Here is a 15,000-nt window from a genome sequence, read left to right on the forward strand (position 1 = left end):
TGTATTGAATCTTTCAATGTTTCCATCTTTAAAATTCCATCTGGTTTTCGAAAAGATCTCCCCGACCATTACGTGAACCGACCGCCTTTTGTTCTTTGGCTTTTTACGGAATGGACAAGAAAATACTAAAGGGAAAAAGAATAAATAAAAAATAAAAAAAATGTAAAAAATCACGATGGGGATGAATAGAGGCCATGAGAACGAAACACAGGCAGTTATTGAAAAGAGAAATTGGTACGTTTTGTGGGAGAAGAATGTTAGAAGTTTGTGTTATCTATTTGCGTTGAATGCCATTTGTTAATTACCCTAATAAGGGCAAATGCTAAATAATTAAATGCTGAATGGCAAAGAGACACGAAGACAAACAATCAGACACTGAAACAATGGCACATTTGCCACCCCCCCCCACAACCCAAAAGCTAGCGTGTTTGTCATTTAACCTAATTAAAAAATTCTCCCCCGAGTTAGAATTAGATTGTAAATAAATATGCATAAAAACAAGGAAAGTACTTTGCAGCTAATGAAGAAAACAGAATTTTTCAATACTTTCTTAGATTTCAAGATACCAAAGAAACGACGGACGTTTTGTCATTAAAATGGACTGCGTGGGTGTTCATTGACCTATGCATTATATATAACAGTAAATGGCTCCTAATCGTGGTGCTTTGAGAATTGTTTGCTAATCAACTACTGTCGTCTACTTACCCTCATGGTAGAGCTTTCGGCTGAATTGTTAAGTTTCATAGTACACACCCGATACAGTACCTCCAGTTCATCCAGCTGCTAGTGGGTACTTGCACCTGTTCGGATAAGAAAACAAAAGGGTGGTGTTAGCTCCCTTATTCTCAAAAGCTTGCTGAGATAGACTGACACTCACACACACACACACACACACACACACACACACATATATATATATATATATATATAATATAATATATATATATATAAATAATTGTACGTGGGTGTATTTTCATTTGTACTTATGAAATACATAATATGTATTTATATGTAATTAGGAAAAAAGAATTACATAGTTCTTATGTACAGTACATCTAAATATACACATTGCTGTTTGTGTGTGTAAAATTCGAAGCCATCATTAATTATTAAGCTTACTAATCATTGTGACATGCCATCAACACAGAGTTGTGCTGATCCTTAATCAGAATCACCTCATCCAAGCTCTTCACACATTAGAACTGTTGACTACAATATCATTTTCATGACAAGTCTAGTTCATTGTACTACCTGGAAAAAAAAAAAAGTTTGTTTTAAATTCATGTACATGTAGCTAATATGCTATAAAGTAGCATTATCTTTCACTTAATTTTTCAACTTTTTTTTTTTCAAGTAAATCGAATCTTGTGACCCTTTTATAATGACCAAATTTACGATCAGTGACCCTTATTCTTGTTGCCATTAACTGAATTTTTCCCCTTCTGTCCCTTCCCCCGTTCATCTCTAATGGCCTCGGATATAATGGCCTTTAAATGATAAATAATCATTTTTCAATAACTCAAGGTTACACTGCTGATGAGATTTAGAGCGCCGAGTGAGAGAGGTTTTAAATTTTAAATGGAATATATGGTTCCAGTTTCATAGATAACATCACTTGCTAAAAGTTTTAACCATTGCAACAAACGTCTGTAAGAATTTTGTAAAGTTATGCATAATTTGAATATAAAATCATAATTCCTTTTAAAATCTCAATAACATCATGCTGAAGGACCTCAGTGTAATCCATATTCGACTCGAAAATAAATCACTTCAGTTTCCTAATAATTTCACCTAAATTTCAGCTCCTTCGTTCAATCTGCCATCTCGTACTGCCATATCCATTCTCTCTCCCTCTTTACTTCTCTTGTGGTGGGCACGTGAGCCCTGGGGCCTGGCCTGGGTGTTCAGTGGCCCTTACGTATGCTTTCAAGCAAATGAACTTCTTGTGCTTCCATCCACTCAAGTGCCAGTTCAACCGGGGCTTTGGAAGGCTTCATTTTCACTAGAAGACTTCCTTGAGTGGCGAAGGTGACGGTGGAAAGCAATCTGTATGTGGTTGTAATGGTTGGTATCGCTGTGCTTGGGGGGTGGGGAGGGGGCCTTGTTCGCGTTAGTAATGGCACTTCTTTGTGGGTATTATTGGTAACTGTAATAAGCAGAAATGTTTCTGCAGATGTTGAAGTCGTTTTGGTTCCATATTAGTCGAATTTGGTTTTGGTTGTATTTTGTTTATACGACAGAGTGGTGAGTCCTTCATAATTTTCTGGATCTTGACCGAGAACGTATCTAATTTTCTCTCTCTCTCTCTCTCTCTCTCTCTCTCTCTCTCTCTCTCTCTCTCTCTCTCTCTCTCTCTCTCTCTTTTACGACTGGTGATAAATTTAACATCTCGAAAGAATAAACAAACTTCTATTTGTAACAATTCATTTTCATAGCTACGGTGGATCAAGTCATCAAGGAAGATTTTAATCATTTTCCCATTGAAGTTAAGTTATTAATCTCATTGAAATATCTTGACACATGTTATTAATATATGGTTGAAAAACTGAGACAACTTTCAGTACCTACGATGAATACAAAAATAAGGAAATTATAAACCAAACCTTCTTGCTAGGATGAGTATAAAAACTAATAAAGTTAGCACATAAAGAAAATTGTATTACAAACGGTTGAAAGCTATCTAATAGTAACCAGCGAATTTACATGACTTGATTAACCTTTTATAATTTCACTCAACGGTTACATATAAAATAAAAAATGAGAAATAAATATGGAATAAAAAAAAGATACTGTCCAGGGAAGGGGAATTGATGTTGTGAGCCAGCAAACTTAGAGTTTTGTTAGGGTTCAAGGGCAGTTTTCATTATTTGCACCATATAATAATTTTAGGCAAATCGCCGTTGAAACTAATCAACCACCATCAAAGGATAGGATGTAACATCATCTGTATAAATAACCAACTTGCTTTCTGGACTAAGCCAAATATGCGTAAACAATGTAAACAGCAGTGGGAAAAATAGAGTAAAATAGAAATTTAGGCCAAAGGCCAAGCACTGGGACCTGTGAGGTCATTCAGCGCTGGAAGGGAAACAGTGAAAAGGAATGAGAGGTGTAACTGGGGAAAAGAACACTACCCTGGCGAACACCATAGGCAACATTACGCAGTCAATACAATGCCCATGTATAGACATTCTTGACAATTTGCTTGTTAAGAATTCCATAATATTATCAAGAAGTGCTTCTTCTACTCCCATGTGTCGGAATTTATACAATTTGGATAAGTCACATTTGAGAACGTTCATCTTATTTTTGATGATATTAAGAACACAAATTAATTTTGCATTTTTATCACACTATTAGCTTACATATTTGTTGTGTTACGTTTAAATTACGAAATATATAGTTTGTTTTTGTAGTTAACATTTTTTCTAATTTTTGTTTGTGGCCACCAAAGTTAACAGTAGCAGAAAAAACGAAATATGGTTAGTTTAACGAACTGTTAAATAAGTTTACAAATTAAAGCATAGTTTAAAGAACTGTTAGATGAGCTCATAAATCAACGCATATAACGGAAGAGTTCACCCAACTCACACAAAGAAAGAGTCCAATCACTTTTGACGTGCGCTATTAAACAAAGGCTTTTAGATTTCATATTATTACGTGAAATCTGCTCTTCATTCCCGGCGAAGTTATAAAAAAGAAATCACAAAGAGAAACGATGTTAAAGTTCAAGCAGGAATATTAATGATCCTTGAGCTAACAAATGATATCTCGTCGATTAAAAATGGAAACCGATTTTGTTCAAATAACCCGAATAAGTGGAATCAAGTCGAGGGGATTAATGAGAGATTCGTTCGGTATCTCTCTCAGAAGAGAAAAGTGAGAGCCACTTTTTTTTATGGCCAATATCTAGGTATGATTCGTTAACCCTGAATTGTATTTTCTTTATTAATTACTCATTATCTATTATTTCTTCTCGTATTCTCTGTGGTTTTATTATTATTATTATTTATTATTATTATTATTATTATTATTATTATTATTATTATTATTATTATTGTGTAAAAAAATCCAAAATTATATAGTGGATTATATTTCTATGTAAAAAAATAAAAGCAAATGCTTTCGAACAACTGAACGGTATTCCTCATCAGTGTTTACATTATTATTATTATTATTATTATTATTATAATAAAATTATTATTATTATTATTACCATAAAAAAATTACGTAATATGAAAATGTTCAGACTTCAGTCCTGTTATAGGGATACCCCTTATTGTGGTGAGATTATCATTTTCCTTATCTCGCTGCCCAACCACCCCAACTCCCTCTTCTCACTGTCATTAGCACTTAATGGCCGAAAGTGCCCCTTCAGTGCTTGGTTTAATATCCCAAATTTAAATCACTGTTCCTCCCCGTCACTCTCCACAGACTACACCGTCCTCCCAAGACTTATTTATCCTCAAGTCCTTCCCTGTCCTTTCTTTCCTCCTCTCTCGTCCTTAACCACTTATGCCACTTGGGAGAACAATAGAAAGACGTTCCGACGTCATTTAATTGTCGATGAACCTCCTTTTCGAACCGCTGAAGATTACTCTTGCGTTATTTTTTAAAAAAATCCGTTTTTAAAGTGACGGAAAGATTTTGTTCCTTTTTACGTGGGAATTATAAAATTATTTGACCGTATTTTATTTCTTGAACGCGGCGAGACAAAGAAACTGACTTATTGAGGATTTGTGTTTAATTATTTATTGATGAAATGTTCACTGAAGAACTTTGTTACGTCAATGCATTTATTTCCACTAACTAAAAAATAACGAAGTGGAATTATAAAACCAAGGATAAAAGCAGGTAACGAAAGCAAGCGAAGTTAAACACATAGGAACAGTTTTAATTTTACTGACATGGAAACGTTGTATATGACATCAAAAATATGGTATCGGTATTCTTCAAAGAAACCCATGTCATAAATATAAAAACGCTAGATATTTACTACTCCATCCTAGAGAAACGGCCATAACAATCATCCCTGATAAGCTTCCCTATCAAGAGAGCAAGATGCATTTCTCTTTAACATCATCCGTTTCATCATTAGCACAGAAGGAGAGAGAGAGAGAGAGAGAGAGAGAGAGAGAGAGAGAGAGAGAGAGAGAGAGAGAGAGTCTTCTTGCCAAAAAGCAAACTGCCCTAATTGTAAGGGGGAAATACTGAACTACCCAAAAAGAAAAAAAAGTAAGTAAACGCACGCAATGAATGAGAAATTGGCAAGGAAAGAAAGAGGACAAATGATTATGAATGGCGGTACAATGAGGAAGAGGCGCAATTTGGCGGTCGAATAGAAATGTAAATGCGCAGAGGGAGACTGAATGGCGAGAGGGCTAACGGGAACAGAAAGGAAAGGGAAGTTATTTTCACTGGAGATCTAATAATAATAATGAAAAAAAATACACACACACAAGTGGGACAAATTAAGCGGTGTGAAGTTTGAATGAATAATTAACAGAATAAAAGTTGATGAGGGAATAAGGAGTTTGGGAAGGGTGAAGGGAGAAAAAGAAAAACACAAGGGAATGATGGTAATGATTAACACGAGAGAGAGAGAGAGAGATAGACAGAAGGGGAGGGAAGGTTGTTTAACACTCTTTTGTGATCATTTTTTGACAAGAACGTTTCAAACGTTTAAATACAAAATGCAAACGTCGTGTGGTTTACTACGTTTAGTGCTGATCTCTTTTCAGTAAGTAATTTCACTATTAGGGTCCTTATAGGATTCTTGGGCTCAGAAAACGTGGATTCCCAAGAAACGTACAGCCCACCTACATTCCCTATACGTTTTTTTTTTTAAATAAAACATTGAGCCCTAAGAGTCTACACGTCCAAGGATGTGATACACATGAGTAGAAATATATGACAGTGGATATATTCAAGGTAGGAAAGTAAGCTGCTATGATACTTTATTTAATGTGGTTGGACGCATCTGGATTTGTTTAACTTTAGGAAAATAAGATGCGATAACACTGTTTAATACAGTTGAAATATTTTGATTTTTTAACTGAAGAAAAGCGAAGCTCCAGTTGTGACAGGAAGACTGGAACAAGGTGTGAGAGATTACCAGTAATCTAAGCAAAGGACAATGTGACTGAAATATAGAGCAGAAGCACAAGGGTGTGATACAGTCTAAAAGGCTAATGACTAAACAGAATGCAATCGAAAAAAGAAAAAATTGAAAAGTCTGAAACTGTTGTTCTGAGCTTTTCGCAGTACGAGAAAGGTAGGATGCAGTCGAAATTTAAATACAAAGGGCGTCTGTGATGGGAATGCACGGTAAACTAAAAAGCTACAAAGGGTTCTTACGTTTCCCAGCGCGAATTTCCTCATACTTCATAATTCCACTTAAGGCATGGCGACAAAGGGGAATTAATACAAAGGGGAATTAATAAAATGACGGAGTTACATCAAAAAGGGTGATAGCATCGGTTGTAGAACATTTTTATTATGTTTAATGATTTGCTCAAAGGAGGCATAATGACTGTATTTAACTGCCATGATTTTGTGATTTTGTCTAGCAAGCAAAATTCATATAAATAAATATATGTACATATATGTATATATATATATATATATATATATATATATATATATATATATATATATATATATATCATGTATTTATATACATTGATATATATACAGTCTATATACACATAAATATACACATATATGTATATATACATATACATATATACATATCTATATATAAATTCATTTAAACACGTACACACACACACACACACACACACACACACACACATATATATATATATATATATATATATATATATATATATATATATATATATCTTACACCAAATACCATAGAGCAACAGAAGTTCACCAGACACCCATGTGAGAGCGAAGAGAGGACGCAAAAGCGAGCAAGGAAAACAGGACGTTATCAGCCCCTGATGACTGACAGTCCTTCCCCAACGTCCCCGCATCAAAAATATTCATCGTATCACCAGAGATGACGTAAAAGAAAGAATTCGCGTGACATCCTTGATGCTATGCCGAAAACACTTCCGCTGATATGTTAATTTTGCTCTTAAATTACAGTGGCGTTTATTTGGTGTGATTTTTTCTTTATTTTGTTTTGTTCATTTTTGGTAAAAGGTTTAGAATTCATTTTCTTTCTGTATTTCACTTTACTTCCTCTTAGTTCTTCCTAATGAACACCATAATACTCTTTGGAAGCTTGAATTTCAAGTCAATGGCCCCTTTGGTGGGCTTGTTCCGTATGAATAGGTTTCATCTACTGAATAATAATAATAATAATAATAATAATAATAATAATAATAATAATAATATTATTATTATTATTATTATTATTATTATTATTATTATTATTATTATTTCCCATTTATATTTCTATTATCTTTTGAGTATTATGTTTCATTCAACTAAACGTTCTCAAACAGGTATGTAATTTAATTTAATCTTTTATTCTGATATCTTTAATTTAAATCTGGTATAGACGGATCGGTTCTGCATTCAGTACTATCAAATACATCCAACTAAACAAAGAACTCCGCATCACGTGAAAAACTAATTTTATATATATTTGCACTAAAGGATTCGTTAGGCCATCTGTATTCTTCGTTTCTTTTATTTTACATTTCTCAAGCTACGTCAATATCAAGTCTGTTTTTACTCTGTCAGATGCATATAAGCACTTGCTCACAGTGTGTGTGTGTGTATTCATGCTTTCTCAAAATTAAAACCACGCTATAGGTAAAGGAACCGTAATTTTATTGATGTAATTCTGCTGTTATTCCACCTTTTAGTCAACAGTTCACTTCAAGGTATTGCTATTACTTTTACACTCATGCACTTTGCATACACACACGAGAGAGAGAGAGAGAGAGAGAGAGAGAGAGAGAGAGAGAGAGAGAGAGGGGGGGGGGAACTCTGAATGTAGAGATTTTACGGCTGAATAGGGAATTAAGTAATAAACTCTCTAGATATTAATATTTTCTTTGTCTTTTATGCAGTAATATTTTCTGCAATGTTCTTTTATGCTTTGCAAACAAAGCTCTTGAAGAGCATCTTAAGATTTTGACTAAATTTCACATGTTCTGTATTTGAGGTCATACGATTCTTGCATTTATAAATTCCTGTTTTTCTCGCTATAAACAGATTCTGATATGTAATTCAAATTATCAAATACTTTAGTTAGGTACTTCCAACGTCCACATACAACACTAAACATTCATTCAAAAACTCTCTAATTTTAAATGTAAAAAGTGATTTTAAATGCAAAACGTATTTGCTACAAGTTTTAATCACTGCAACAAACTTCTGTAAGAGTTTTGTAAAGTTATAAATATGAACAGTAAATCATAATTAAAGTAACTAACACGATGAGAATTAAAAGACAGGACTTTCATCAGGGGAAATATCAACAAAAACGGAATCAAATCGCAGATCAGCGTCCAATAAAGACCCTCCCGGTCGCCAGCACCTCGAGAACAGCCTCCTGGAACGAGTCCCTCCTGGAACGGGTCCCTCCTGGAACGGGTCCCTCCTCTCCCGAAAAAGAGGCTCCGGACGCTCGTTTACCTACGGCAGGACTGCCTTCAGATTACTCTCCAGCGCTGCCCCTGGGAATTCGTAGAGAGCCTCTTGCCAATTTCCTGACACCTAACGCCTCTACAGTGGGGGACTGTTGAGTGGATAGAAACACAGGAAGTTCATTTCTTTGAGAGCCTCCTGATGCTGGGGAGGCTAGTGGCCTCCCCCATGACTCCTAGGGCCTCTTCGCCACTCTCTCTCTCTCTCTCTCTCTCTCTCTCTCTCTCTGTCAGTCTGTCTCTCTCTATAGCTCTCTCTTTTTCCTCTTTCTCTCTAGGTCTCTCTGTCTCTGTCTCTGTCTGTCTGTCTGTCTGTCTCTCTCTCTCTCTCTCTCTCTCTCTCTCTGTCTGTCTGTCGGTCTGTCTGTCTGTCTGTCTGTCTCTCTCTCTATAGCTCTCTCTTTTTCTTCTTTTTCTCAAGGTCTCGCTCTCTCTCTCTCTCTCTCTCTCTCTCTCTCTCTCTCTCTCTCTCTCTCTCTCTCTCTCTCTCTCTCTCTCTCTCTCTCTCTCTCTCCCGAGAGGATTGCCCCCTCCTCGCCCACGTTCCAGAAAACGAATAGGAGGAGGAAGAAGAAGAAAAGGTATTTTCCTTAACGGAGAAACATTGACGATGAGGGGAACTCTGCATTAGGAGGTTGCTGATGGGGAAAATGGCACTAGATGAGGACAAAAGATGGAGAAGCAAAGGCTGATTACCAAAAAGAAAGAAAAACAATATATACACATTGGGAAGAGCAAAACAATGTCTTGAACTGAATATAATGTGACTATGGAAAAGATAATTAATATTTCCTATTGGCGATCCTTTATATATTAACACTTATAGAAGTATATATATGCAGACATGCGCTGTATCATTATATCAGATCTCTAACATTTTCAGCCAATCTGATTCCTTGCCTTTCAAAAATCCACATTTATGAACGTATATGTTATTCACTTCCTAAGTTTAGTTATCTTTATCAAACAGTAATCGTTTAGAGTTGCAAAGTAAGAGTATTACTTTCTAAATGAATAGCATCTTTTCAATAGCAGAGCAATCTAATTATGCAGAGAGGATGTAAGCGAATATGCGAAGATTAACGACACCCTTGAACGCACTGCTAGACTGAAGCAAAACTCCGTGAGCAACAGGAGAATGAGTTACAGGGTTCTTTAAAGGCGAATTTTGTGAAATGACGAAATGAAAACGTCCTTCCAACACGAAATTCAAACTGATTTAGAGAAGTTCACATACCTTTCAAATCTAGAAATGCTAAACCTTGAACTGCACCAACCAAAATCTTATACCCTCAGCGAACTCTTAGTGATTACAAAATTGAATTTGCTCTTGCTAACTTCAGAAGCCTTTCCCTTAGCTAACTAAATACACAAGGAAAGACTATATATTCTGTCCTCTCTGTAAAGTTTATATATATATTGGCCATAAAGAAAAAAGGACTCTTAATCAGTGATACATATATAACCATGCCTTAAATCTAAATCACATTTTAATCCTTTCAATAAAAACTGCAGTGTGGCTTTAGAATTATCTACGAAGACCTATGTCCAATCATAACAAGTAATTTATTTCTGTCGCATCCTCTTTCATTTAAGATGGCAGCATCGGAGTGCGTAATAACAACGTAATAACAATGCCAACAGCCTCTAACGAGACTCTTGTTGATAAAGGCACTCGCATTGGATGTCATCGTCTGAGAAAGGCTGGAGACCATCTCAGGATACTTGGCAGTCTTTTATACTTCATCAGGGACATTCTACTCTTCTGGAGGATCAGAGTATTTCCCAGATGATGAGTTAGTTTGAGGAAACAACATTCTCGAGGAGATCGTGACCTCCCCGGATGGTAATTCTCTCTCTCTCTCTCTCTCTCTCTCTCTCTCTCTCTCTCTCTCTCTCTCTCTCTCTCTCTCTCTCTCATATGGATAGGAGCATGCTGAAAAGCATGAATTCGGTCATAATTTGCTACAAGATATTTGCGGAAAACGCAAGACCATGTGTCTGTACAATTTGTAGAGTTTTTCATATATTAGAATTTTGTTTGAACTTAATGTTTTGCAGAATAATGCAGTTACCTCTTTATGGTATATCTTGATCCAACAGACCAAACCCACCAATAAAAAAATTGTGTGAAATAAGCAAATTAACAGGACAGGATACTAGATACAATCACAGGTAGAGAAAAATAGATAAGATTGCATTAGAGACTTTTGTACTTAACAAGTGTCTTAAGAAAATTATTAGGATTTTATAGAGCAAAAAGTTTTGTTTCCTCACACTACTGTACTGTTAATTAGTTAAACTCTAACCATCCTCGTAAAAATAATGTGTATTAGTTCAGTGCAACTTACATAATGACACACGCACATTCATTTTTAGTTTTCCGAAAAGAAAACTATTGTGCCGGCTTTGTCTATCCGTTCGCACTTTTTTCTGTCCTCACTTTTTCTGTCCGCCCTCAGATCTTAAAAAGTAATGAGGCTAGAGGGCTGCAAGTTACCCTCCAATCATCAAACAGAGCAAATTGCAGCCCTCTAGCCTCAGTATTTTTTAAATTTTATTTAAGGTTAAAGCTAGCCATAATCGTACTTCTGGCAACGATATAAGCCAGGCCACTACCGGGCTGTGGTTAAAGCTTCGTGGGCCGCGGCTCATACAGCATTATACCAAGACCACCGGAAGACAGATCTATTTTCGGTGGCCTTGATTATAAGCTGTAGCGGCTGTACAGAAAACTCGATTGCGCATCTTTTACGTGTTGTTTCTTCACATTACTGTTATTTAGATAAATTCTTATTAATATTGCAAAAAGTATGTGTATTAGTTCAGTGCAACTCGCATTACGACACGTACGTACAAGCACGCAAGCAAAGAGCGATGAAGGAGAGTAAATATTCTCACGAGTTAGATATTTGCATGTCAACAAAAGCAGCGAGAGGAACAGGATGAAGCCCGAATTTACATAATGTAATGAAGGGCAGTTCCTTGTAACGTCTGAGGTGTTTGCCAACAAAAACCTCCGTCCAGTTGCAATTTGCATTGCAGAATATTCCTGCGCTTTGCTTTTGCGATTAGGTGCCCCTGCAACGTGTTTTTGTGGGTTATAACAGGGTTACGCGGGTTGATTGATCTGTGTGCGCTGTTGGATCTATAATAATAATAGTTATAATAATAGTCATAATATTAATATGGTGTATGCAGAAAATTACTGTCTACGCATTTATAAACTCACATAATAATAATAATAATAATAATAATAATAATAATAATAATAATAATAATAATAATAATAATAATAATAATAATAATAATAATAATAATAATAAATGCACAGCCAGTAATTTTCTCCATATATCTTATTATTATTATTATTATTATTATTATTATTATTATAAGATATATGGAGAAAATTACTGGCTATGCATTTATAAACTCCCATACAACTCATATACTGTACTGATATAATACATATGTCTCAAATCTAAACAAATGGAGATACACATTCCATTATATCAGGTCCCAGTGCTTGCACTGGGACCTATGAGGTCATTCAGCGCTGAAACGGAAATTGGCAGTAAAAGGTTTGAAAGGTGCAACAAGAGGAAAACCTCGCAGTTGCACTATGAATCAGTTGTTAGGAGAGGATGGAATGTAAGACGTAAGAAAGAGAATATGAAAGGAGGTACAGTAAAAGGAGCGAAAGGGGTTGCAGCTAGGGGCCGAAGGCACGCCGCAAAGAACCTCAAGTAATGCCTACAGTGCACCGCCTACAGGGTCATCGTGACGAAGATTAAAGTTTACTCACAAAATCAGTCTTGATGTTGTGTCATCCATTCGAAAGTGGGAATTTTACTGGTGCTGGAATGATTGCAAACTTTAGCCTTTTCAGAATTTTCCTTCTTTTATCTTCGTAGTTCCCTCTTCGAGGTCATTACCAGCGGTGGGAACTGAAAAATAAGACAGCTTTATTAACAGATTGTAATTAGCCATTTAAATCCATATTGAATATATTTATAATACAAATGGATTTTTTTTTGTGTTTCCCATTAAGATAATAAAAAAATGGATAACTTTACCGTTATTTATTTGTTTGCACTATCTGCATTTCTTATTTTCTTTTTATCTTAAAGAGAAATGGGAAAGATCACGCAATACTTTTTAAAACATTATTCTGCCAACCCTCATCAATTAAGTACACAGAACACGTACGAGAATATATTTTAGAATTTCATATTTTTCTTCGAAAAAAATATTTACCCAGCAATATTTACCACAAAACCGGACACATCATATTAAGTAAATACATTCCAGCATCAGTAAAGTTATCTTTCACATCCCAATAACCTCTCTCTCTCTCTCTCTCTCTCTCTCTCTCTCTCTCTCTCTCTCTGTGTTTATTTATCTCTTGACACTGACAGATTGTTCGACAAAGACTGAAATACAAGTCTATCAGCCAAAGGTCATGCCTGCATATTTACTACGCCATTCTGGGTTTAAATCCTAATTTACCTAATTGTTCTGTTTGTTGTCACGTACCTTCTCATTTGCACTTTTTCTATTCCTCCTGAGTTTTTACGCCATTCGTTCTCGCGAGAAAGATTTGATTATGTTTTCAAGGGAATTCAATACAAGATTGAGCAAGTGGTCTACGTCAACGAAATTTGCAAAGTATAGATTTCAAGTATGTAAGTAATTTTAGCCAATACTTTTTTACTCTAAATATGTACGAAGACCGTTTGGAAGAATAATAATAATGATTTTCTTGAAGTATGCAGTAAAAACAAAATACGAATCCTTAGAATATATTTATTGCTTTACAGCCGTCGGTAAAAAGTATCCTTATAATGTTTTTATTTTGTTTTCAACGTTACATCACCATAATAAATAGGCCAGTTATTTAGGTATACACAAGATTATTCGAAGTAATGATGATAACAGGTCCATCCTTCTTTGTTACCAGACTAAGCATGGTAATCATGCAATAATCATCAACACTAGCGGATCGTGGGGGGAGGGGGATCTGGGCAAGCCACCCCCCAATGAAAAATAATGACAAAATAATAATATTGAAGATTTACATAATAACAATATAAATGAGAAATATAGAAATGTGGAAAAAATGAAAAATCTATTATAGAAATAAATATATATATATATATATATATATATATATATATATATATACATACATACAAATATACATATACTCGTATATATGTATGTGTGTATTTGTATGTATAATACATATGAAAATTAGTGGGCCCCCCGTGAAATTTTTCTGGATCCGTTAATGACCATCAAATAATCGGAAATAATTCCCTCATACCCTTCCCCTACAGCATACTGATCATGTAAATTCTATTTGTCATCTAAATTCAATCTCCTAGACGTTGTTTTGACAAGCGAAGGGAAGAATTACCCCTCGATATCATTAATTCTAACACCCACTGGGCATGACACTTCAGCACTTAATGAGATCACTGGTACTCAATATTCTAAGTCATTTGATATTAATTGACTTTGTTTATTTTACTTTACGCCTGACGCGCAGAAAGCCATTTCCACAATTGTAATGAAATTAAACTCTTTGTCATATTTTTATATTTGTATATATCCCGATGTCTCAGTGTTCGTGTGAGCTTAATATCGTACAAGACTTGAGTTAAATCGACCCTAATTATTTGTAATTTCTTTGATTTTCTGATAAGGTAAATATTTGAACTATCGCCGTGGAAAGTGTATAATCGCTAAGGATGCAACAGTAGCCTTATTCAAGTATAGTATTGTTTTTCATTGGGAATATTAATGATCAAATCCATTTCATTATCTTCATGAGCTCTCAGTGTCAGTATCTTTGTAAATCATTTTGAGTAACATGTTACCGTTATGAAATTCACGAAGGTTGGTATTCGTATATAAATGTCTCGTGTACTTATTAGCAAAATAAAAAAAAACATCAGTTGATACGGATCACATTTTTCCTAGATTCGGTGTTTATGTATATATTTTTTTAAACCAAAACGGACTTGAGCAGAAATGTATACGTAGATACTGTAGAAAACTTTGGTGAAATACCACAAAACCGTACAACTTTAGCAAACCATTTATAAACAAGATAGAAGCTCATTTCATATCAATGTAATTTAAAGGTTGATTTTCATTCAATTCCTAATTTTTATAACGTATTGAATAATGTCTCTTTCCCATACATTTGGAATTTTGAATTAAAAGGATTTCTTACTTACTGTATTACGTAAGGTCTTGTTTTAGGACTGACAACAATGCTTGGATATACAAAGAAACGTCTCTAGTTCCTCTTTTTATAAACAGCATATACGAGTCGAGAGGAAAACTGAAAAGTAATCTTTGA

The 15,000-nt window shown here is 35.0% G+C and overlaps 1 protein-coding gene across 1 annotated transcript in view; it reads right to left on the reverse strand.

Annotated features, from left to right (window-relative positions):
- Positions 1-15,000, reverse strand: part of LOC136826333 (uncharacterized) — a 512,729-nt gene that overhangs the window by 237,540 nt on the left and 260,189 nt on the right. Inside the window, exons 6-7 of the mRNA XM_067083586.1 lie at positions 12,436-12,577; positions 706-800 (exon numbers count right to left, since the gene is read on the reverse strand). The gene's annotated coding sequence lies outside the window, so the exon portion shown is untranslated. The remainder of the gene's footprint in view (positions 1-705; positions 801-12,435; positions 12,578-15,000) is intronic.

The sequence above is a fragment of the Macrobrachium rosenbergii genome, chromosome 40 (assembly GCF_040412425.1).
Source record: "Macrobrachium rosenbergii isolate ZJJX-2024 chromosome 40, ASM4041242v1, whole genome shotgun sequence".
NCBI lineage: Eukaryota > Metazoa > Arthropoda > Malacostraca > Decapoda > Palaemonidae > Macrobrachium > Macrobrachium rosenbergii.